General features: G+C 36.7%; 1 protein-coding gene across 8 annotated transcripts in view; it reads right to left on the bottom strand.

Annotated features, from left to right (window-relative positions):
• The window catches only part of DLG2 (discs large MAGUK scaffold protein 2), a 1809506-nt gene that overhangs the window by 1492728 nt on the left and 289303 nt on the right, over positions 1-27475 (bottom strand). The gene's annotated exons all lie outside the window — the stretch shown is intronic.

Here is a 27475-nt window from a genome sequence, read left to right as displayed (position 1 = left end):
GTGGCTGAAGAGCTGGATTGAACTGTACTATAAGCGTAAGACAAATACAGGGTTCCGAAGATGTAGAACAAAAAAAAGAATATAAATATCTCACTATCACTGGTGCTGATTAGGAACACATACTTTAGTCGCTTTCTAGGCATGGAAAATTACCTATAAGAAGCATGTCTTTAGCAGTCTGATTTTTTTGTGCTTTTTCTTCAAAAACAGTAACTTTTATTGAAGCAATGGTATATAAAATGTTAATAGCTAATTTCTGCTTCATATACATTAGAGCATAAATTAAAGCCATAAATTAGACCAAGAGTTAAAAGTAACATAACCCCCTAAGTCCAAGCCAAACAACATAATCACTGTATTTAACTGTTCCCAAATAGAGACTGATTCTCTCTTTCATTACAGAGCTAGCCCCTGGTATAGTTCTTGCCTACTTTCTTCTTTACCCTGTTCTCTGATGCTTATCAGAGTACTGGGATTAACTCTATCATTTTAATGGAGTGTTCTTTTATTAAATTGAACTCTTAAGTAAGATGGAAAACTGCTTTTAAATTTTTACTTTGAAAAGGTGATTCACATTTCAAATACACTAAAATGGCTAAAATAAAAAATACTGATTATGCCAAATATTGAGGACGTGGAGCAACTGGAACTCTCATACACTGCTGGTGGGAGTGCCAAATGGTACCATCACTTTGGAGAACAATTTGGTAGTTTCTTATAAAGTTAAATATACATCTATCTTAGGACTCAGCAATGCCATTCCTAGGTATTTACTCAAGAGAATTGAAAACCTATGTCCACAAAGATACTTGTATAAAAATGTACATAGTAGCTTTATTCACAATAGTCAAAATCCACAAATAACTCATCAATAGATAAATGGATAAATAAGTTGCATTATATTAATACGATGCAATACTATTCAGCAATAAAGAGAAATGAACTACTAATGCATGTAACAAGATCAATGAACTTAAAAACATTATATTGAGCAACAGAAGCCTGACAAAATGCATACGTTATACATGACTCCGTTCATATGAAATTCTAGAAGAGGCACTCTAATCTATGTTGACAAAAAAGCCTGAGGGTTATGTGAAGGTGATTGGAAAGAGGCAACAGAGAGCTTTCTGGGGTGATGGAAGTTTTGGGTGGTAGTTGCATGAGTGTATACAAATATCAAAGTCCACTGAACCAAAAAGAGGAAGATTAGCTACAAAATAGAGGAAGATTGGCACAGATCTTAGCTCAGGACGAATCTTCCTCAAGCAAAAAGAGAAGATTGGCAACAGATGTTAGCTCAGAGTGAATCTTCCTCAGCAAAAAGAAAAAAAAAGAAAGCAGAATATTTTCGTGGTGAGCCCAGGAATCTATATTTTTAAAAGGTCCCCAGTGATATTCAAATGAGCAACCAAATTTAGGAAAGATTGATCCAGACAATAAATGTTAGCTAAGAGAGTGATCAAAGTGTTATGTAGTTATCTGCTCAATTGTATCTTCTCTTTATATCAAAAAGATTCCCCAGGCCCAGCCAAGTCCCAATCTTTTCACTCTCACTTTTTCCAAAGGTAATGCAAAATATTTGCATTCCTTTATTCAATAACCAATAGGGGCAACGTTTTACAGTAGAAAGACCTAAGGATTTGAAACCAGGTAGACCTGGGTTGGAATTTTAACTCTGCCTCTTCAAACTGTGCTCCACTGGGAAAATCATTTATCTACTTTGAGCCTCAGATTCCATTTTGGCAAAACCGGAGCTGTTGATATTGCATTGATATAATGAACGTGAAAGCACCACGTACCTGGTATATAAACAATAAATGTTTGCTTTATTTCATTCCAATAGATGTTGAGAAGATATTTCCAGACTTAAAAATAAAATGGGAAATCTGAATTTATAATGGGAAAGATTTATACTCTATTCCTTCTTAAAGGTCAGAAAGTTCTGGTCTTTTATTGTTATTATCATCATCATCATCATTATTATTATTATTAAGTTCAATGGCATCACATGCATTGTTCGTCATCAAAAAAATCTTCAGTCTTCAAGGGGCTGGCCCAGTGGCGCTGTGGTTAAGTTCCCACGTTCCGCTTCTCGGCGGCCCAGGGCTCGCCAGTTCAGATCCTGGGTGTGGACATGGCACCGTTTGGCAAAAGCCATGCTGTGGCAGGCGTCCCACATATAAAGGAGAGGAAGATAGGCATGGATGTTAGCTCAGGGCCCGTCTTCCTCAGCAAAAAGAGGAGGATTGGCAGTAGTTAGCTCAGGGCTAATCTTCCCCCCCCCCCCAAAAAAAAAACTCCAAGAATTCACTAATGTAATTTCAATTTCATGTGGGCAGTTGTTTTTCAAAGATACAGTTACCATAGTTCTAGTGAGATAATTCATTATCTCATCATTGACTGGACATTTCATCAAACATATTTCACTGTTGAGACAACTTGTCAGTGATATTCAATTTGCTGTCTCATCAGTAATATAGTGTATAGTAATTAAATTTTTATCATAACAACATCTCATCCCTACTGCACATGCATAATTCATATTTTATATGTCAAACATCAACCACACATATATTGTGCTAATGAGTATGGAAAATAGAGTTTACTCTTTCAGATGTCTTCTCAGGCTACACAAACAATTGCACTCTTTTTCTAAGAGCAGAGCTAGCCAAAAGTACAATTGTGAAGCAGAAGCCCCACTTCCCCAGCCTACCACCCAAAGATCTTCCTAGCTACCCAAGCTATCCAAATCATGTTCAACAAATTCCCTCTAAAGTACTAACGATTTTTAAAACAAATGGAAATCTTATCCATCTTTTAAACTCTAGCTCAAGAGACACTCCATCCTCTGTACATTTTTTGCTTCCACATAGCAGCATTTGAGCTACTGATTAACAAATTGGCCTTCCCATGTTTTTGTGAGTTACTTGAGGGTAAGTTCAAGTCATTTTTTTAATTGTAGTTTTCTCAGTGATTAGCACAATGCTTGGCACATAGACATATTAAATTTAACTGAAGTTAAATTGAAATGGATCAATTTTATACTCTGAAAGAATGTTTGCATTTTGAAAGAAATATGCAAAGAATGCAAGTATGTACTTCCTATGTGCATATCTTGGCACTTAGATGAATGGAATATTTATAAACAGAGTAAAGAGTAGAACTTTTCTATTACTACTCAAACTATAACAAACTGTAAATGGACTGGTTCATCCACTCACCAATCTCTCCAGCCTCATCTTTACCCCTAAATCCAACCAAACGATTCCCTCTGCCTGATTGTCCTTCCATGCCCTCTGAATCTGGTAAACTGGCAAACAGCTTTTTATCCTTTAAAACCCATCTCAAAAGTCACCTCCTCCAAGAAGTTCTCTCTGATTCCCTCAGACATTCACTACCTCCTCTGAGTTCCTACAGTACTCTGTTTATACTACTAGTAATGGTACATAGCTACTACTAATGCAGTGCCTACATGTGCAGGCATTGTATTAGATATTTTACAGAACTTACCTAATTTTATTCTTGTAATGACCATACAAAATGAATGTTCATTCCATTCTTGAAAAAAGTAGAGGCTCAAGGAATTAAGTAACCTATTGAAGGTCATACAGGTAGTCATCCACAAAACAAGAATTCACTAGACTCTGACTCCAAAGCACACACGTTCCCTGTAAGACACAGCTTCTCAACAAATGAATATATGACTGAATGAATGATGACCTTGGCAAAGGATAGCATATTCTCATGAGCACACAAGTGACTAAGATAAATAAATCTCAAATTTCACCTTCCTCTTTCACATTTAATATTCGATATACAGTTGTCCCTCTATATCCATAGGCTCTACATCCTCGAATCCAACAAAATGTGATTGAAAAGCCTATCATGGTTGCTTCTGTACTGAACATGTACAGACTTTTTTTCTCATGATTACTCCTTATCCAATAGCGTATAACAACTATTTACATGCCATTTACATTGTATTAGGTATTACAGGTAATCTAGAGATGATTTAAAGTATACACGAGTATGTGCATAGGTTATATGCAAACAGTATGCCATTTTACATAAGGGACTTGAGTATCCCTGAATTTTAGTACACAGCAGCGCGTCCTGGAACCAATCCCCTGCGCATACCAAGGAATGACTGTACTGGAGTGTAAGATGCCTATGTTAGGAAAGCTAAGGCATGAGGCAAAGAACATAGCACAGTTTGAATATAATCCCCTTGGAATCATGACACAGACCTCCTATTGAGACTGAGTATTTTAGAATGTGGTTTCCCAATTCAAAACCCCAGTGTCAAGCCAGCCTCATTATATGTTATTTCCATTTAAGCCCATTCTGATCACATTTTCCTTGGTTATCAGCCCCAGTGGTCCCAACAGGGAGCTATAATATGCATAAAATGTGTGCTGAGCCAGGTTAAATGAATTTCAGTTAAGAGACTAATATTATTAACAGTAGATGATGATTTGCAATTATCAGTCAAATAAGATCAGTTACCCGAGGACCAGGGAGGTCTTAGTAAGAGGTGAACTACAAAATCAGCACATTCCCTGCTCAATGGGTTTATAATCGAAATGAGCAATTGCCAACAAGGGAGGGACAGAAGAGCTCTCCAGGGAGAGGTGAGAGAAGTAGGAGTCCTTCAATTGTTCTTGCCCTTAATGAAAAAGGCTTATGTGAAAAGCAAGCTCAGCTGCACTCCCTCATCTCTCCTCCCACAACATGCACTTAACCTCTCTGCAAGCACAATGGTTTAATACACTGATATTGAGAGGAAGCTGTGGTTCAAGGTTCTAACACGGGTTCTAGTCCTGGGTCTGCTGCTAACTAATTCTATGACCTTGTTCTCTATTCGCCTAGAGCTCCTGTTTCCTTCCCAATAAAATTAAAATATCACACTACTTCAATCTAAGATCCTTCCAACTCTAAAATGCAATATTTTACCATTTAGTACAAACACCTACTCAGTTAAGTTCAATTTTCCCCACTCTCTGTTTTCAAATCGATATCCATGTTGGCCCCAGTGTTGATTCTTTCAACGCTTGTACCAGCACCTTTGCCTGGTTTAAGAAAGCATCAGAGACTCAGAAGCAAAATTATTTTTACAGTTTTGATTTAATGTCTCTAGTGCTTCTCTTTACTAATGGTACAAAGAAACCGGTCCCTTAACTGAAATTCATTTATATGATGTAATAAGGCCCTTCAGAATCTGACCTTCCAATACCTTTCTGATTTCATCTCCTATTCCCCCTCACTGATTCCTCTTCAGGCACCCTGGCCTCCTTGTCGTTCCTCTATCACACAAGGTAGACTCTTGCCTCAGAGGCTTTGTATTTTTTGTTCCCTCTACCTAGAATATTCCCTACCCCATAGCTGCCTAGTTGGCCCTTTCACTTCCTTCAGATCTGTATTCAAAGGTCACTTTTTCAGTAAGGCCTGCCCTGACTACCAGCCCCACCCACTCAACATTTCATATCCTCCATCCCTACTTGATTCTCTCTCTTCAGCATTGATCATTATCCAATTAATTATGTATCTTGTTGATTGCCTGTCTTCCCCAGTAGAATGTAAACCCAGGAAGGGTGGAGGATTTTTGGTCTGTTTAGTTCCCTTCCATATCCCCAGTGCCTAGAACAGTGCCTAGGATATAGTAGGCACCCAATAAAATATTTGTTGAATGAATTAATTAAACTCCCTGTCCCATCACTCACTCTGATCCAGACACACTGATCTTCTTCCTTTTTATGCAATTCACGTATACTCTTCCTCAGGGACTTTGTACTTGCACTTCCTTCTGCCTAAATCTCCTTCCAAAGATTTTCACATGGCCTTCCTCATCATTATATTCAGATCTATATTCAAGTGTTATCTTGTCCGAAAGGCCTTCTCAATTTAAACTGTCCAAAATGGCAACATCATTCTTCATACATTTTTCTTACTCTTTTATTTCATAACTGTGACAGTGGTAGAACTGAGCCACTCAGACCTCCTTCAAGGGAAACTTCCAGGGGAGCAAATTGACACCTCCAGCTGTCTGTATGCACTCTGTTTTCCCTGAGGCCATCCTTCCCCTGAGCTGCTCCTAGCCAGTAACCGAGCACAGAAAGAGTAGTACTAAAGGCCCATACCTATGGGGCTCAGGAATCCTCTAATAGGCAACTTTAGTTCACACCCCATTGACCTTGCTGAAACTTTCTTCACAGGTATCTCCTCTACTAAATCCTTTACAGGTATCTCCTCTAATAAATCTCTTATATCATCTAATCCTTTCTTAGTATTTGCTTCTTGGAGCACCTGAACCAACACAATAAGACTTATAACATATTCATTTGTTTATTTTTAATTGTCCACCTCCTTCACCTCATGAAAGTAGACTTAGTCTACTTTATTTAATGCTATATCTCCAGCATGTAGAATGATGCTTGCAAAGACCAAACATCTTTAGTAGAGAAATATTACTATTATCTGTTAATTTCATTGATTCATGAATGAAAATACTGTGTCCTCATTTTAGGCACTATGCCAAGTACTTGGTAGATCAAGGGTCTAGTGGAAAAGATAAACATCTAAACAAGTAGTTTAAACAAACTATGTCAAGCCTGTATTAAAAGTATTCACAATGTATGAAACAAAAAACTTTGCATAAACATGTAAAAATTTAAACTGTATACACATTTAAGGTAAAGTATTGTGAATGTCTCATGAATTATGCAAAGGGTAATTCAACTTCAATAAGCAAATTCCCTTGTCTTTGCCCTCAAGACCTCTCTAGCAGATGTTCCTTGTGGAGATTTTTTCAATTGTACAAAATAAAGCGAAGCCCATTCTTTATCATATCACAGTACACTGCTCAATACTACATTGATTGACTAGGTAAAAGTGAAATTGTGTGCTTTTTGAAAGGCTATGGTCCTAAACCCTCAGAAAACAGTGTGTGAATGAGTTATGTTATTAAAACTTTTCTAGCTTAGATCTCTAAAAATAGTACATCTCAAGTGTTATCTACTCTATGAACACTTTTATGATTCCCTAAAGACTAGGCCAGGTCCCTCATTTTATATGCTGTCAAAGCACCCTATACTTTTCTGTCTTACAATTTACCAAAAGTGTAATTCATTAGCCATTTGTGATCTGTCTCATTAGCAGATAAGTTCCAAGAGAAAAGTAAATCTATTATATTGACTGCTGTATCTCCAGCACCTGGCACAGAGTAAGGTCTCAATTCGTATTTCTTGAACGGCCTATATGGAAGAATAGATGAATACATTAAAAATTAATGAGTAAGTGAATGAATGATGTGAAAAGTTTTCCCTCATCTACTCAACTGTAAAATTATCTCCCTTATCTAAATTCCCACTGCATTTTAAATATTCTTCTTACACTCCTTCTGTCCATCTACCCACTCATGATGTAGGTAAAGGCTTTACAAAATAATGCAGAGCAGTACATCTCCATTACTCTTGTCACAGATAGGCATGAAAACGTATGGATTCAGTTGCTCCTGAGATCAGTGAGTCACCTTTCCCAGAAGTTAACTACGTGAGCTTAGATTTGCACGTGACAAGGAAGAGCCCTCTTATTTCCACCCTAGCAGAATGGTCATCTCTCCTGCTTCTAATCTCTCTGGCTGGGCTTCTTTACTATGTAGCTTTTGAGCTGCCTCCTGCTCGGGGAAAGAGAAATTAAACTCCTTTTGCTAAAAGTTGTCTTGTATCTCTTCTTCCCTCTTTTTTTTTGTTTTCTTAACTCTATCCAGCCAGAGTCCCTTCTGTCTCCAGAAAGTCCTTTAAAATCTCTTCTATTCGTTCAGTCATCCATCCATCTTGTATCCCTTTATGCTACATTCTTCTATATGATAACATGCAATACACATTCTTTCTTGCATTGTAGTTATTAATGAATATGCCTTCTCTCTCTTGCTGAATTCTAAGTGTCCCAAAATGTATAATTCTTGTCCGTATCCACCAGAAGACCTAAAAGATTGCCTTGCACAAATTAGGAAATCACGTATTTTCATTTATTAGTGGAGTATCTTATTTAAGTTCCAGATAATTCCCCACTTATTTCAGAGTAACCAAATCCATTACAAAAAGATACAGATGGCCTGATTCTGTCTGCGCTTCCCAAGCCTGTCCTCTAACTTCGGGCTGTGCTCTACCATGGCAGCAGCAGTGCTCCCTGCCAACTGATGCCATCGTCTGACTCAAAAGGGAAACATTAGTATCTTGAGAAGTGACTTCATAATAGACTAAAGAGGTGCAACTTCAAGCAGTTGAAGGAAAGAGATAAGGCTCTGATAAGTCCAGAAATACAACTTCCAAAAATAAGACAAGTTGCTGGGAAACCCAGTCCTGGCAGATAGGTTAGATGGGCCTGAGACCATAGAAGGGTGCTTTTGAAGCACAGGAGGAGTGCATGGTTTTGAGCAGAAGATCAAAAACCCCTCAAATAATAGGGTCCTCTTAAACAAGTAGAATAAGAAATCAGAAAATAATACTAATAAATTTCTACCATATCAAACCCTGTAGTTAGCAATCATCATCAATGCTATCACCAACTTATATAAAGCAGAACAACAAACAGAAAAACAATAGGGAAGAGGCATATGGATAAAGGGATGGAGAAGGAACTGAAGAAATGCAGTAAAAGAAGAGAGTTGACTAGCTAGCATTCTAAATCTACAGATTTCAGTTTAAAAGCCCTGAGTGTGTATATGCATTTTTGTAAACACACACACATTCTTTCTCTCTGTCTGTCTTATACACACAGACACACACACATATACACACACACACTTTACAAGAAGCCATGAGGGCAGAAGCATGGTGGAAAGAGGATGGATTTTGAGTCAGAATTCTTGCATGGGTCTGAGTCCCATTTCCCTCTCTCACCACAACTGATTTGCTGATCATTGAGAACAGACTGTACTGACTTACAGGAAAATAACACTAATGTTAGGAAAACTGTAGAGGACAAACAAGTTTGTGGTTGAGTAAATCAATCTAACCTGAAAATTTGCAGCAGTCAGGCCTTCAGGAACAATAAAAAACAACACTCTGCATTTCTGCATCTGCTCTCAAAACATTTCAAAGCACTCTTACATCTATTATCTCCTTATTTTCCTGCACTACAACATTTTATGGACTAGGTATCTAAGGCATGGAGAAGTTAAATGCCAAGGTCACTCAGGTAATTGATGACTCACATCTCAATATTCTTTCTATTAAACAGCAGGAGGAAATTTGAACACTGGATCAAATGAAAGACTTTTCTCACTAGACTACCTCAGCTGTCCCTCTGTGTCTTCAAGACCTGAAATTAGCAAGTAACCTGCCAAAACAAGAGGAAAATTGCTCACTGCTCTCTCTACAAAAGGAGAGTAGATAGGCTTTCTTGTAATTATATAGAGCAGATATCTAATTTAACTTCATTCTTTATTTCTTTGCTGTCTGAATATTTGCTAATGTTTTACATGAGCTCATCAGAAGGGAATAAAGTAAAGGAGAAAGGAAAAATGTAGATAAATGTAAAAATATTAGAATTTGGCACAATGATTCTAAAACGTCTCTTAGAGTAAAGGTATTTATACATCTTCAGATGCCCTAGGAGGAGTTTAGGGTCCTACCCATAAAAGGATCCTCAGAGCAGAAGGTAAGGAGTGGGAGGGAAGAGTAAGGAGGAAAGGGGAGGATAATTCACACTGCCTTAGGGCTCTGTTCATACTTCCTCTTAAATGCCCAAGTCTAGTTCAACCCCCAAAGCAAAAGAGAAGATGAGCTCTGCATCCCATTTGCTCCTGAAAATCCATCTTCTCATTGTAGCTTAGTTCCAGAACTCTATTAAATTCCAGGGCAGAACAAGAGAAGTATCCCAGCCAATGAAGATCACTCCCATGCCCCACTGTGACTCCCACAAAAGTTGAATGTGGAGATTTCCCATCTTCCCCATCTCTAGCATCTGCCCTCTCCTCTCTGCTCCTGCCAATACCTCTTTAGTTCAACTCCTTTTTAGCTCTGGCCTCAACTATTGGAATGGTCTCATGGTTCTTATTTCCTCCTGTCTCAATCCCTCAAATCCTTTCTTCACTCTATTTCAAAATTCACATTCCTAAAGTAGATAGCTGATCCCTACCACACCCTGCAAAATCCTTTCAAAACTTTCCAACTGCATAAAGAATAAGGTTGAAATTCTACCCCACCCATCTCTCTCTGTATCTCCTGCCTACTGTCAACATACACACAACTGTGGCCTATCAAATTCACCAACCTGACTTGTATTTTCTCACCTATCATTATTCTCACACTTTTCCTTGAGCCTAGAATACCCTCCAAAACTACCTACTTCTCATCTTTGTGATGCCTATTTCCCATCCCATCTGAAATTTTATTTTGATCTTAAAAATTTCCTGTGCTGGTCTCTATGATTTCTTAGCTACAGGTGACAAGGTTTGGCTCAGCACTTTGAAGATCCACATAAAAGTACCTTTAAATTTTTGTCGAATATACCTCCATGAATTAGGGAAACTTGCTTTGTTTTCTTTTTTAAATGAGATTAAGAAATACTCTATAATAAATGTTCAGTTACAAAGGGACCTGTGGCTAAGGTTTTTCAATTTCCCTTGCCTGGCTATTATGAATGGTAAATCTCTTATCAAAAAATAGAGAAGTTTGTAGGTAAGACAAATTGCTCTATAATATTTTTACAATGAGAACTTATCCAAGTCAGATCTAGGCCCAATTATCAATTCTGTGTATATTTGTATTCTGACAGACCTATCACAGTGACCTATTTTTGTACCAGAGACTGAGTTAAGAATGTGATTGCTTTTGCAAGGAACTGAAATAAAAATTCCAAAAGTGGTATTAGGAGCAATGAATAAATCAGCCAAGATTTTCCGTAACCATTGGCTCATAATATATGCCTGCTGAAACATTTGCTTATTTTTAGAGTCTTTCTTTTTGGAGGGGGTGGCATGTTTGATGATATAAGTCCATTGTGTATATATAAAAATCATGGACCAGTTCAGTCTTTATAATGGTATTATTGGTGATTAATTATTATTTACTGATGGTTACTGATGAAACTAAATTTAAAATATAAATGTTTATTGAATCTTATGAGAATCTCTTTTTCTCAAATACTTTCATTTCATTCATTCAACAACCATATATAAAGTAAACATTCTGTGTGTCAAGGACTTAAAATATAAAGAGAAACACAACACAGTGCTTGTTCTCAAGGATTCTAGAGTCTAGTGAAGAAGAAGGATGATTAAATAGATCATTGTAATATAGAAATAATTTGAAAGTTAAAAACAAATGGAAGTAAATAAAAAGGCAGTTACATTGTAATTTTTTAAAAAACACACACAAGAAAGGCAGTGGGATAACACAGGATCATACAACTAGCTAGTCTTGGCCCCTTCAGCCTTTACATTCTTATTTATTTTTAGCAACAGCAGAAAATAAGCCTTCTTAGTCATGGGAATAATAATGTGGGTGACCTGAAAGAATCCAGAAGCTTAAAATCCAACAGTGAGACTGCAGAAACATTTCATGTCATTAATCTACGTTTGTTGTTGTTCTTTTATTCATGTCTCCAGCAAAGACTTTTGACCAGAAATTTTGTGCCAGGTTTGTGGACAGTTATGACAGATTCAGAAGTAAGTTATTTAGATTTCCTAACTAACTTAGTTAAAGTCTGGTAGGACTTCAGGTTGAGTTTCACGGCATCAAAAAATCAGAAACAAGTGCATTTGATTTAGGTGCACGCCTGAATAGAAATTTAAATCACAGAGCCTTAGGGTTGGTCGCCTAGTCGAGGAGCTCCTCCATGGTTGACATATCTCTTATAATAATTCATATTTGCACAGTGCTTCATAAGAGTTGAAAACTCGTAAGAATTTTCAAATACTTTATTTAATTTTGTTCCAACAACAATATTGTGATGTCGGTAAAGCAAATATTAACTTACAAAGGAGGAGACTAACATTTTAAAAGATAAAATTACAAAGCTTTAAAAAAAGGAAGAGGACTGTGATATGAACTCAGATCCAAGATCCCAATCCAACACACGTTCCACTACCACACAATCCCTTAAAGGTCATACCTTTAAAAGGAGTATATTTCAGATCCACCACTACCCAGTTCACACACACACACACACACACACACACACACTCAATCACACACAATGGGTAAGAAGGTAAATTCTATGAGTCTTTACAATGACTCCCACCTTAAAATAGAACACATCTTTCTATAAGGAAGGTTCCCTCCTTTCCTATTCTCATCCAGAACCAATCAATTAAGCAAGAGAATCAAGATAACTCTAGAATTCCAGATAGCTCTAAACTACCAGCTGATTTCCAGAAGATCCTCCTACCCTACCTTAGTTAGAACACTCTTGACGTCTCACCTGAATTATTATGGTATATTTCTACTCCAACCTACTCCAATTGCAATGACTGCATCACAAGCAACTATAGCAGAAATCAACTTCAAACACTTTCCAAATGACACCACAGGTTCTCCTGTTTCTGTCCCTTCACACATGCCTTCCTCTGCCTACAAAGCTATGCCCTTCTCTGTCCATCTGGCTTACTAAAAAATTACCACTTCAGAAAACACTTTCCTGATGCCCCTCACCCCCAGACTAGATTGAGTATATGTTCCTTTGCTGTGTTTTTTGAGCTTAATTCTCTCATAACACTTTAATTACAATAATTTTCTATTTACTTCTTGGTCTCAGCCACTAAGCTATTAGCTCTTTGAGAACTGGGAGAACTGGGTCATTTATCATCGCCTAACACACTCTCTGATGCTCAAAAAATGTTTGCACAATGAATTAATGATGGAATGAATGAACCTTATTCCTACGTGTATTATTTCCCTAGGGCTGCCATAACAAATTACTACAAATTTGGCAGCTTAAAACAACAGAAATTTATTTTCTCACAGTTCTGTAGGCTAGAAGTCCAAAAGCAGGATATCAGCAAGGCCATGCTCTCTTTAAAGATTCTAGAAGAGGATCCTTCCTTGTCTTTTCCTGCATCTGGTTGTTACTGGTAATCCTTGGTGTTCCTTAGTTTATAGACATATCATCTTAATCTCTGCCTCTGTCATCACATGGCATTCTCCCTGTGTGTCTGTGTCCAAATTTCCCTCTGCTTATAAAGATATTAGCCATTGGATCAGGGCTCACCCTAATCCAGTATGACCTCATCTTAACTAGATTATTTCTGCAAAGACCCTATTTCCAAATAAGATTACATTCACAGCTTCTGGCTGGACACAAATTTTGGGGGAATGGTATTCAATCTAGTTTACTATGTTACAACTGGAGAGAGAATAATTTCCTGAAATTCTGCTTTGGGAACACAAGAACTAAGTGACCTGCCCAACCACATTTGATCTGACATCTGGGTCACAGCCTTATTTATAAAACAGAAATTTCCCACAGGAAATTACAACTGTTTTTTACCTTAATCTGAAGAGTTCATTCATTCATTCATCAAATATTTACTGAATGTCTACAACATGCCAGGCACTGTTCTAAGTGCTAGAGATACAGCAGTAAACAAAGCACACAGAAGCCTCTGCTCTTATGAAGCTTACATTCAAGAGGTGAGGAGAGACAGAAAATAAACAAAGTAAATAAGTAAAACTCTGCAAATATCAAATTTTGGTAAGTGCAATGGAAAAATATTAAGCAGATAATGGGAAGAGGAAAGTTAAGTAGAGTTAGGCACATTGCATTATTAAATGGGGTGATTTAAGGTTTCAGTAGGTGATATTTAAGTACCTGAAGGAGGTAAGGGAGGCAGCCTTGTGGATATTTGGAGCAATACGGTTTAGGTAGTAGAAACAGCAAGAACAAAGGCGCTGGGGTAGCAGTATGCTCAGGCTGTCAGAGATACAGCAAGAAAGCCAGGTTGACCAGTACAAAGAAAAAGGGAGAGTAGTGATAGATGAGGTCTGAGGGATAATGGAGGATAATAAAGAGATTTGTTCCTAGTTTCTACAGAAGGAATATTTTGAGTTCCCAAGAAGATAAGTTTCTGGGGCCAGCTCAGTAGTGCATTGGTTAATTTTGTGCACTCTGCTTCGGTGACCCGGGGTTCGCCAGTTCAGATCCCAGATGCAGACCTATGCATGGCTTATCAAGTCATGCTGCGGCAGGCTTCCCACATACAAAGTAGAGGGAGATGGGCATGGATGTTACCTCAGGGCCCATCTTCCTCAGCAAAAAGAGGAGGATTGGTGGCAGATGTTAGCTCAGGGCTAATCTTCCTCAAAAAAAAAAAAAAAAAGAAAGAAAGAAAGAAAAGAAGTTTCTACACATCAAATAGGAGAAAATAATCTTATTTCACAAAACTAAAAATGTTATGCTCATTAAATATTAAAATTTAAACCTTTTAGTGTCCTTCATCTCTCTGCCTTGTCATTAGGAAATTAGAAACAATGTATATATCTAAATTATAATAAACATATCTTTATTTTAAGGTAAATCACACTTCTGTCATTTAAAAAAGTCACTTTCTAGGACACCACATCAGTCTAGTCATGAGACTTGAATTATCTCAACTTGTTTTGTCAAAATGACCATCAAATTCTCTTCCTTAAACAAAAATTCCATTTCCTGATCCCCTCAGTCTTATCTAAATTTTCAGGATATAGTTAGATTCTTATTTGGTGCCACCTTATGGGAGAATTTAATAGAAAACTGTCTATTTAATAAAAAGTCAAAATCTGTCTTTATGGTGATCTCAAGCTTACAAAGCCCTTTCCGATGATAACAAAATATTTTAAGAAAACAAACAATGTTATAAGTAAATACATGTCTCATTGCATTCTTACATTAACCCTCTTAGATAAGAATCATGTTCTTCATTTTACAGATGAGGAAATTGAGACTCAAAGAGGAGCAGTGGTTTGATCAAGGTTATATGTAGTGGCAAATAAGATTCAAAACTATTTGTGCCTGACTTCAAAGCCTTTGCCCTGAAACTCTGGGCTCTCGTGCCTCCTTCACATTGTTATCTCACACAATTCTCCCAACTCTGTGAGTTACACATTATATCCCAAATACCCAGCACCATTTTCAAAGAGGTTAAATAATGGGCCTTAAGTCACAGTTATTTAGTGGTATATTCATCCACTCATTCATTAATTTGTTCAACGAATATTTATGAAGTAACTACCCTGCAAAGCACTGGACATACACAGTGAAGAAAACAGCCAGTCTTCTGCAACTTACAGTCTAAACTCTCTAAAGAGAGAGTTTCACAATGGTAACTAACATTTATTAAGTGCTTATTATAAGCCAATCCCTCTTCTAAGCATTTTACTGGTATTATCTTAATATTCATAACAGCCTTATGAGGTGGTTTCTTAGATAAGGAAAATAAGCCACAAAGAAGTTAACTGAAGCAAGGTCAACAGATTGTTAGGGGGTGTAACCAGGCTTTGAACCCAGGCAATCCAACTCCAGAGCCTTTGGTCTTATTTACTATGCTATATTTCTTTTAGAAATGGAAGGTAGGAAGATGGAAAGAAGGAGGGAAGTAAGGCAGGGAGGGAGGAAGAGAGAGAAGGAGAGAGGGGGAGAGAGAGAGAGAGAGGGAGAAGGAGAAAGAAAGAAAGAAGAAAGAAAAGAAAAGAAAGAAAGGAAGGAAGGAAGGGAGGGAGGAAGGAAGAAAGAAAAGAAAATTGTGATATGGATTTAATGTTGAATTTATTGCTCTTTTCATTGCACCATACTACCTTCTAACATTTTTTCCAGGTGGTCCTATGGGCAGCACCCCTGGAGACCCCTTGGTCAACTCTAAGAGGAGAGACAAGCTAGCTTACCAGTGACATAAGCACCAGCAGACATCACCTTTACCACTCTCTTTCTCCCATCCAGCAGCTTGTGAGAACCCTGAACACAGCACTAGTGGGCATTCCAGACTTCTCAATGCTGGCACAGACAAGCAACCACTACAAGTCTGGAAACTCAACCCGAAGCAGTCAAGGAAGTCAAGAAAACAAGGAAGGCAGGATTGAGCATGTCAAGCAAATCTAATACCAAGAAAGGAGCTTAGTTGTTAACTTTAACAGTAAAATCAGCATTTATTATCTATAAACCATAAACTATTAGAAGTAGCTGAAGAACCATTTACAATTTTCAAGGACATAGGACTAAACAGCAATGCCATAAGAATTTCCAGACTTGGAAAAGCAAGAAACACCTGAATGAAGTTGGTCCTTTCCTGGAAGATGAGATGAGAGAATGGTAGTGATAGCAAAAACAAAAATAAATAAATAAATAAAAACCATGATAAGAATCTAGAATACAGGGGAAATTACATTACAAGCCTTACTAAAACATCTGGAACACTTCATGACGACCATCAAGAAAATTTAGAAAGCAGTTGTAATATTAAGTTTGGCTTTTGGGAGTGCAGTGGGGGTGGGAGTCGGAAAAACTTTAACCAACCCTCAAGCTACACCAAATAAACATTCTAAGTAAAATGTGTTCTTATAATACTAACTCAAGACAAATCACTCATCTAACCTTCCAACTGGATAGTGTGAAGGTGTTATGAACAAGATTCCAGGACAGACTGCTTACATGTAAAACCAGTTCTACCACTTAAAGTACCCGGGCAAATTACTGACTCTCTTCATGCCTTAGTTTCATTATCTTCAAAGCAGAAATAACTGCATTATCTATCTCTTGGTTTTGTTGTGAGGATTAAATAAAATTAATCTATGTAAAATACTTAGAAATACTGCCTGACCCATAGACAATGTTTGAGATTATTACTTTCCTAAAAGCCCCTCCCAAGCGAATTTCTAGAGCCAAAACTGCTTGAGGACGTAATAGTTGACAGAAGTAATGGGAGGGAATAGAGAACAGCTTTCATATTCACGATAAGAACAGGTTTCACGTTGCTTATAAGTATAATTTACACTTTTCCAAAGACATAGGAACATTTTTGTTTAATACAAGTTGACAGTGCTTCCTCCTTCTCTTCACATTCTTTTCTTGAGTTCTTACATCTGCCAATAGGATGTGGGGAAAAGGCAAAGCTGACTGGGCTGTTTGTAGTGGCTGTACTGATTAGAGGTTCTCCAGGTAAAATTCTGTTAGGGTCCATGCTGTTTAAACTTAATGAAGAAGAAGAACTGGCATCAAATATTAACAGGAAATGTTGGTAGAAAATGTTTTCTGAAATGCAACATAAAAGCTTTCATCAAAACTCTTAGCAACTGAGTCATTATCTCTGGGTGATAGAATTTTGAGTGATTTATATTTTCATCTTTGTACTTTTCTGTATTCCAAAAATTGACAATGAACATAAATTGCTTTTATAATCAGAAAAAAATTTACAAATCTCAAGGAGTTGAAAAGAGAAAGATACCACGGAGTTTATCTACGATTAACACAATCATGTAAAATAAGCAAGCAGACAAATAAAACATAATCATGTAAAATAGGGAAGCAAAGTTTAGAGAAAGTACTGGAAGGAAAAAAGTATCAACAATCGTTTTCTCAATGGATGATATTATCCTATCTTTTATTTTTCTTTATTTTCCAAGTTTTCAATAATGAACATGTGGTACTTTCATTAGGGAAGAATGCCAATTAATTTTAATTAAAACAGAAAACCTCAAGCAGATTGATCTTATGTGTTTGAAATACAAGACTTTGTTTTTCATCTTGACTGAATTAGGCTTTAAATTTACTGGAAAATTATCTCCTGTACAAACTATAAGTGAAAAGAAAGCCAGGAGAGGAACAAGGGACTGTCATGAAATGATGGAGTAAGAAAAGAAGTTATTTATGGTTTCCAACCTCTTCTAGGGTTTCAGCACTGCCCAGCAATCCTTTTAGTTGTCTCTAGTCAGCTACTTCTCTGGAACCCTAAAGTGGCTATTATAAACCTCCATCACTCTCATCAAGATCCTGCCCCAGCCCTCTTTCTCCGCAGATGACCTTGCTTCCTACTTCATCGAGAAAATAGCAGTCATAAGACACAAACTTCCTTAGCTTCCATCCTCTAGCTTCCATCTCAAGCTCACCCATAGCTTAAAGTCTTAACCCAAGCTTATCTCTTCTCCTTCAGCGAAGAAGAGGGAGATATTCCTCTTTCCTCCCAAAGTCCACTCTTTGTTTATACTCCTGATCCCAATTTTTGCACCTTCCCTGGGTTGTTACTTTAGTTTCTTCCTCTCCACTGATTCCTTCCCTCCACATTATCTCTGAGTTCTGTCTCCTCATGTTACTGCCTTCTCTTTCCTTTTCTACTCTCCATTTATTTTACAACCCAAAGCAGTTTAACACTGATTTGGAGCAGATATTATTAGGCTGCTATCCCACAGGTGGTCTCAAACATCCCTATAGCTTCTTCTGATGTCACCTTTAAATTTCTGCTCCCATTTCTCCATCTCAAATCACAACCTCTCTTCTTAGATCCCAAATCATATTACTAAACATCTCCATCTGGATAGCTCATAGATACTTGAAGTTAATATGTCCAATACTGAACTGATTCCTTCCACTGTGGAACTTGCTCCTTCTCCAGTATTTCCTGACTCCTCAATGCCATCATCAGCCAGACACTCATTGTGGAAACCTCTGAGTCATCTATGATTCATTCTTCATCTCCTTCATTCAGTCAAACAGAAATTCTCATAATTTCAATTTCCAAAATATTTCTTGAATTCAACCTCTGCTTTGCATATCCCATGTGTTAGTTTAGGTCTCCTCATCTGAAATAACTTGTTGAGTAGTCAGCAGATCTTCCCTTATTAGTTTCTTATCCATTCTTCACACGGTTGCCAGAGTTGTCTTTCTAAAGTATCATGTCATTTATCTGTTTAAAAACTTCCAATTGCACCCTGTGGCTCAGAAAAAGTTCCAATTCTTTACATAGTATATAAATCCTTCACAGTCTGGTACTCATGGGGATTACCAAATTCCTCTCCCTTCCCTTCTCTGATGCACTCTAAATTTTAACAGAACAAACATGCCATGTGCCTCCATGTCCTCTGCCTTTGCATGTGGTCCTTCTTCTGTTTAAAATGACTTATCTACCTTCTTAACCTGCCAGATTATTCCTACTTTAAATCAGTGCTTCTCAAATTTTAGTGTACTTACAATTCACCTGAGGATCTTGTTAAAATCCAATTCTGACTCCATAAGCCTGGTCTGAGAAATTACATTTCTAGCAAACTCCCAGGTAACGCTCTTTAGATAATGCTGCTGCTAGTCTGTTGACCACATTTTGAGTAGCAAGAACTGGGTCCGGCTTAAATATGATCTCCTCTGAAGGCTTTCTCTCTCTTCTAGAGTTAGTGACTCCTATCCCTCTGCTGCTATCACTGTATTGACCTCTCTTACAGCTCTTTCATTTTGTGACATAATCATTTGTCATATTTCTTTATGTCTCCCTAAACCACAACTCCTTGAAAGGCAGAAAACATCCCTTGTTCATTCTCACATACTTACCTCTAGCAGTGCCTGGCATATAGTAAGCACTGATTAAACATTTGGTGAATGAATTCAAAAGTGAATAAAGAAAAATAGAAATATTATTGAAACTGAATTCCAATGGATTCAATAAATCTTTGTTTTTACTGTAATCAAACCACAAATATTTATTGAACATCTATAATTCTTATTCATTTCTGTATCAAACTTTACAGCTCAGTGACTGAAATTTAGTAAAATTACAGAGCACATTTGTTAGACAGGTGGCTGACTGGCTGGCTGGATAGTTGGCTGGATGGATGGGTGAATGGCTGAATGGATGGATAAATTTCAAAAATAAAGGGAAAGCTGTAAGACAAACCAGTATATTGCGCATAATCATTTGCAGCAAATAAATCAGCAAGAAGAAGACCAACAATGTATTTATGACAAATTCAGTGATTCACCTAAGTTTCATATTTGAATATCTTAGAACAAAACATTGAGACACAATGACACAAAGTGGATAAATATGCAACAAATTCATAAATGTGGAAAGAGGGTAAACACATTGGAGGAACTGGTAAAATAACAAACTAGGGGTATGATGTGTTGGAAAGAATGATTCCTCTAACATGAACTCAAGTTTAACACAATGGAAAAAGAATACCATTGTTCCTGAGTCCTGAAAATCCTCATCTTATGATCTAAAATTCTGAAAACTTCCTGGGTTGTAGCTTATCCCTGCTCTCCTAGAAAACAAACAAACAAACAAACAAAAAACACCAAAGACCCTTCAGAGTCAAAGCCAAGTTATCAACTAAGAACATTGCCTGTGGTAGTTAAAAAAGAGGGAACTTGTACATCAGAGTTAAAAGTCTTTGGTGAAGCTTAAATCTTCTCAGCCAATGTTACATTCAGACATCCTGTCTTCTTTCTCAAGCTGCTGAGAAAGGCAGAATGGTATCAGGGAGGAGAGTTAGAGTGGGAACGGCTGCAGGTGAGAACCATTCTCAATGCCTGACGAATCACAGAGGGTCAAAAGTAAAACCAGAAAATGGAATAAAGCAGAAATAGCATCTATGAAAGGATGATTTCTGGAACATCCTAGAGATAGTCAATCAGCTGAGGGTATTACCAGAACTCCAGAAGTCAGGAGAAATGATAAGCCAAGTTATAAATAAATATTATAAACAAAGTTATTTAAGTTATAAACAAAGATTACCTGTCTTTAATCTGAAGCTAAGAAAAAGAAATTTTAATGAAGAAAAAAATTCTTGTAAGTATTCCTGTCAGAGGTTTAATAGATATTGTTTTTGTTTTGTTTTTCTGTTAACTGCAAAAATATACAATGGTTATCTCTTTAGTCACTCATAAGATATATGACTATTTTAAAACAAATATTTCAATAGCTGAATGTCAAAGATCTTCCTGACTAGTTCAAGGAATCACTAACAGGGCATATAAAAGGCACTGACATAAATCTAGTATTGAGGATAGACCAATAAATCTGCAAGTATTTTCTCACTGCCTTGCATAATCCTTTCTTATGGCTACCTTAAGGGATAAGGAGTTCAATCTCCATACTGCAGCCAAAGTGATGTCATAGAATATGTCAACTAATGTTGCTCCTCTGCTCAAAACTCCCTGTAATGGCTTCCCATCTCACTCAGAATAAAATCCAAGTCCATGCAGAGGCATTTACAAACCTATATGATGTAGCTCCCCACTACCTCTCTAGCCTCCTCTGCTACTCCTCTGTCCCTCTCTCATTCTCCTCTAATCACATTCTTATCCTATCTATTTAACATACTTAGCAAGTATACTCCTGATTCAGCACCTTTGCATACATTGCCTCTAGCCAGGATAATCTTCTCTCAGGTATTTGAAAGTGCTATCTCACTTTCCCCATGTCTGCAAAGATGCAATCTTTAAAGAGATACCTTACTTTACCACTCCTCAATGACATTTCCTAAATCCGTATTTTTATTTTGTGCTATTGCATATATCACTGCCTGGCAAGCTCCATATTTATTTGTTTATTTTCTTTTCCTTATCCTCTATCTCTCAGGAGGAGTTTAATTCATTTTTATACCTCAGGTCCTAGAATAGTGCCTAGTACATAGTACGAGCTCAATAAATATTTATTGAGTGACTAGTAAAGGGTTAAATATGATGAGACCACCAGGAAGGGCTTATGAGGTCTGCTTTATACCTGAGTTATTCCCTGCAGGAGGAATAGAAAGGTTGCCAGATGGCAAAGGGGTTTCAAGGAGGAGAAACAGCATTTCACATGAAAGAACTGCAAGAGAAGAATCAGAGAGACCAACATGAGAGAATATTTAAAGATTTTTAAATCCAGTGGGGCAGAGAAATGTATATTTTAGACTGCTTCTCATTTAAAGTGAGGTTTTATCTTTTTTAGAGATTTCTTCACCAAGAATTCAAGACATCTGAGATTTTTAATTTCCCTTTATCATTATGAAATGTACCTCACTACCTCTGGTAATACTTCTTATATTTAAATATACTGTGATATTAATATAGATATCAGCTTGTGTTTTGATGGATGTTTGCATCGTTTATCTTTTTCACATTCTTATGTTTACCCTATTGGCATATTTATATTGAAATTTTTCTCTTGTAAACTGCATATAGGTGGGTCTTGTTTTTAATTCAATATGATAATCTCTGCCTTTTAATTTAAGTTCTTATACAGTTTATACTTAATGTAATTATTGACATGGCTGGGTTTAAGACTACTATTTTGCTATTTGTTCCATCTATGTATTTTTTAATCTCCTTTCTTGTCTTATTTTGGATTTAAATAATATATATAATATTTTGTCTTCTCTATTGGTTATTTTACTATACCTTTTTTTTTGTATTTTTTTATGGTTATTGTAGGAATTACAATATACTTCCTTAAACTATCACAGTCCACATTGAATTAATGTTATAACACTCCATATAGAACCTTATAATAGTATACTTCCATTTATCCCCTTTCTGTCTTTGGTGCTCTCTTTTTATACATTTTTCTATATGTTTTATAAATCAACAACACATTGTTATTACTTTTGCTTTACGGATTCAATTGTCTTTTTAAGAAATTAAGAAATGAGAGAAATAACTATTTTATATTTACCCACATATTTACCATTTTTGGTGCTCTTCATTCCTTTACGGATATCTGAGCTTCTATCTGGTCTCATTTTCTTTCATTTTAAAGAACTTCCTTATTCTTACAGTGCAGGTATACTTTAAGCTGCTCTCTGCCCAACCTCACCAAGTTTCATCCTGCATTTGTGCATCTTAGTTTTCAGCAACACTCAGTGGTATTTCCTATGCAGATTATTGGACTTCCTTCTCTGGGCAGTTCTCTCATTTCTAGTATTTTGCCCTGCAAATTCTCGCCAATTTAGCACCAACAAGCTCCAATATCACTTTTCTCCACTCATTAAAATTTTTTCTCTCTGCTAGGTGAAAAGTAAGATACAGATAAAACTCACCTTGTGTATTTTACTTCTTCAGGGATCACAATCTTGGGTTCTCTGCTGTCTAACGCCCCTAAACAGTTTTTTTATGCCTTTTGTCCAGTTTTATAGTTGTTTGGCACAAAAGTAAGTCTGATATCCATTATTCCATTACTTCTGAACAATACATTTTTTGATAATTTCCATTTTCATCAAAATCTTGGAGGGAAATTAGCCCACTTCAATTTATGGAAAATGCTCACAAAATAACCTAATTGACAAAACCAGTTATTATCAAGCCATCAGTAAATCATATTTACTTTCTCATAGAACACATGCCTGACTTTATTTTTTAATTCAAACAAAGGCATTTGTTCCGAACAGACTTTTATTTGGTGCCCCAGATGACTTTACACCTGAGCAATATGTCATAGTAATTCTTTAGTGGAAAAAAGGTAAAACAGAAACTCCAGTCTGAAGATCTTGATTCTATAGAGCGTATATTTCTTTCTGCTCATGAGTTATACTTAATTCTATGTTGAATTTTTTTCCCTTCATACCTTTAATTTCTTTCATTGTAGTAGTTTGGGAGACTACCATGATACAATTTTTCTTTCCCTCATAAGGTAAAAAGGCATTCTGCTTGGTCATTTTCTCTGCTCTGATATAATGTGGGTGACTTCTTTTGTGCTATTTCCCACTGCTCCTATCCCCAGCTACAGTTTGAGATCTGGACATTTCTTGCTCTTAGGGGAATGAAAGTGGAAGGAGAAAAACTAGACTAAGCAGATATGGAGTCTTTGGAGTAAAACTGATCACTCTCTCTTCTGAGATTTTGTTAAGCATCCTGGTCTAGGATTGACTCCTCCTAATTATAATGTTATATTTCAGATGGTTTCCCTAAGATCCTTCACTTTCCACAAAGCCAGCCTCACCTCACTATTTACTTCATCATTTCACCTGTTTCTCCCCAGCAGTTATTTCCAGTAGCCTTTACTCATAAAACTGACTGACCTGCTAATTCAATTTTTACTGGAGTTAAGGGGTGCAGTGTGTGTAGGACCATGGGGAGGGAGGTTGGATGCCAAACTGTGTTGCACTTTTCCATTCCACTCTAAAACCTTTCTTCTTTTCTGGGCCACTAGTTTTTCAAGGTTGTTGCATTATAGTGTACCCCTTTCCTTGTTAGGTGGTGGTGGTTGGAATGTGTATGTGTGTGTTTGTGTGGGCTAGTCCTAACTATTTTTTGCTAATGTAACTAAGTATTGGTAAAGGGAAAATCTGTGCTGCAGTTTCAACATGCTATCTTGATCTGGATTCATCTTTAATTTAATTTTCACAACAACCTTGATGGTTATTAGCTTTGCCATTTAAAGTACAGAGAAGTTAGAAGTTTTGATAAGATTAAGTAGGATTGTAAATTTTTCATTCTTTAACAATATTAATTGAGCTCCTATTATGTGCCAAACATTGTGCTGGATAATGATCCTCATTACAGAAATGTATCATTACAGAAATGAACAAGATAGACAGGGCCCCTTCCCTCAACAGCTTACACTCTAGTAGGAGAAATAGACACTTAAACCACCGATTATAACACAGTAAAATAAGTTCTACTATAGAGGAAGGTACACCTCATAACAAAGATATCTAATATAATGTTGATGAGAGTTTTTCAAGTTAATAAAATACAAAGTCCAAGTGCTGGAATATAGCAGATGCTCAGAAAATGTTAATTCTCCACAATGGAGTGAATGATTATGTAACCCCAAAATTCATATGTTGAAACTCTAATCTCCAATGTGATGATATTTGGAGATCGGGCCTTGAGAGGTAATTAGGTCATGAGGGGGGAGCCCACATGATGGGATTAGAATCCTTATAAGAAAGATGGGAGACAGTTTTCTTCCCCTGTCTCTGTTCTCCACAATATAATAAGAAGGCAACTGTCTACAAACAAGGAAGAGGGCCCTCACCATGATTTTGGACTTCACAGCCTCTAGAGCTGTGAAAAATAAATGTTGCTTAAACTACTGGGTCTATGTTATTCTGTCATAGGAGTCCGAGCAGACTAACCATTCTCTTCCTTCCTGAACCTCCAAACATCTGCAAAACATATTGTCATTCTGTATTGCCAACTTCTAATGTAGTTGGAAAGAGGACATTAGATAGCATGCAAAGCAAAAGTATTTATTATCTTTAGGTGTAGGCTGAGGATAACTCTGAGAGCCAGATGCAGATCTTGCACGTTAAGGGCAGCATATGTTTATGTCAGATACTTTAACTCGAGAGTTCAGCAACACATCTGACAGCAGTAGGATAGAAAGCACCTAGTAACGAATTTTGAGTAAACAATTAAATGGGGCACCTGTGGGTACCAGATGAGGAGAAATAGAAATTCCCCCCGCCCCTACTTTCTGTTTAGCCAGTAGAATCTTAAGTCCATAATTCTATCTAGTAGATGATGGTCTCATCTGAATGAAAACATGTTCATCATAATACCTTGGGTTAAGATTTTCAGCCTGGAAACCATGCCTCAGGGTGAAAAGTAATGTTTTAGATTCTCTCCCTTCTGGAACAATTTTTTTAATCTATCTACAGCCACTGATAACATAACCTTTGTGGTTTTAATGGAATTCTTCACTCTGCACTCTGTATTTGCATAGTGTCTTTTCATCAAGGGAAGCAAAAATTATTACAGGCACTAATTAACCTTACCAATGTCCCTGCCAGAAAAGAAGATTATAATGTTACTATATATGCATCTAACTATCTAACTACTCATTCAATTTCACAAATATTAGGGAAGCTTAACAACATGTTCATCTCAGTAGTTTAATGAAGACAATCTTTTAAATAAATTCTCAGTTTCAGCTCACGTAATAGGGCACGTAATAATACAGATGCAATAATTTCTAAATCAGGTTTGACTAGAATATTTAAGTATAAAACAGAGACAAAGAGAAAATTTTTAAAAATACTATTAGGTCATTCACTGCAATTAATAATTCATTTTCAAAAGGGTGCAGTTTTTAATATCAAACTCAGAATTTTTAAGTGCTTTCTCAAATGTAACTATCATATAAAAATGTAAGTTGACAGAAATACAGGTGTGCTTGTATTGTGTGCCCATGTGTCCTTCCATCCACCCTTTTATTCATCCATCCATCAATATAGACATGCATTTATCCACTCAACAACTCTTAACAGTTAACATTTATAGTAATAAAAGTTTATAAGTGCAAGCAAAACTCATTTTTGTTGGGAACTGTTAAGGAAAACTTCACAAGATGAACTGAGACCTAATGAATGATTAGGATTTTAATAGGGGTAGATGAACATAGAAAGAACTACTGGTAGAAGGAAAAGTCTGGACCAAACTAAAGAAGTAGAAAAGAGTATGTTCAGGAGAAGATAACTCAATATAAGTAAGTTAACATAAGTATTTATCATTACTACAACTATTTGTAAGTAATATAAATAAGAGGACTTGGAGGAGGGAGAAGAATTACAGCAAATGAGAATAGAAAGGCAGTTAGGATCTAGATTTTTGAATGCTTTGAATGCCAGAATAGATAATATACAAATTATTTCATTGTTAGTGATGAGCCACTGAAACTTGCTGAGCAATAAAATGATCAAAGAGGCACTTCTGGAAGTCTAGTCCAGGGAAATGTGCGGGATACATTGTATGAGACCTTGACTAAAAGGAAGGACACAGGTCAAGAGACTTCTTCAGGAGATGAAAGTACTATATGTATATCATTCACTTGTGTTTTAACACGTGTAGTCAGGATGAGGAAAGGATGAGGCAGATCAGAGGTGACTTACTAAAAAAGTTTAAGTCCCTATTCTAAGATCTTTATATATACTAACTTATTTAATCCTCACAACAAACTGTAAGTGAGATATTATTCTTTATTCCACTTTACAAATGAAGAAACAGAAGCACAGAGAATTCAAATCCAGACTCCAAATCCAACACTCTAAAAATTGAAAAAGATAAAATAGCTGCTATTGTTGAGTGTCAATTCTATTAGTTTGCTAGGGCTTCCATAATTAAATACAACAGAATGGAAGGCTTAAACAAAAGAAATTTAATTTCTCACAGTTTTCGAGGCTGGAAGTCCAAGATCTAGGTACTGGCAGAGTTAGTTTCCTCTGAGGCCTCTCTTTGGCTTGCAGATGGCTACCTTCTACCTGCTTCTTCATATGGTCATCCCCTCTGTGCATGTGCAGCCCTGGTGTCTCTCTGTGTCCTAATCTCTTCTTAAGAGGACATCACTCCAACGCCTTCATCTTAACCTAATTACCTATTTAAAGGCGCTATCTTCAAATACAATCACATTCTGAGGTTCTGGAGATTAGGGCTTCAACATAAGAATTTTGGAGGGACACAATTCAGCCATAACACCAACAATGCACCAGATTTTTAATTTATGTTCTTAATTAAACCCCAAATATCTATATAGTAGCCCCCCTTATCTTCAGGGTATATATTCCAAGACCCTCAGTGGATACCTCAAGCC

The sequence above is a fragment of the Equus asinus genome, chromosome 20, assembly GCF_041296235.1.
Source record: "Equus asinus isolate D_3611 breed Donkey chromosome 20, EquAss-T2T_v2, whole genome shotgun sequence".
NCBI lineage: Eukaryota > Metazoa > Chordata > Mammalia > Perissodactyla > Equidae > Equus > Equus asinus.
The sequence above is the reverse complement of the archived record's forward strand: the minus strand, read 5'-3'. Positions and strand labels throughout refer to the sequence as shown.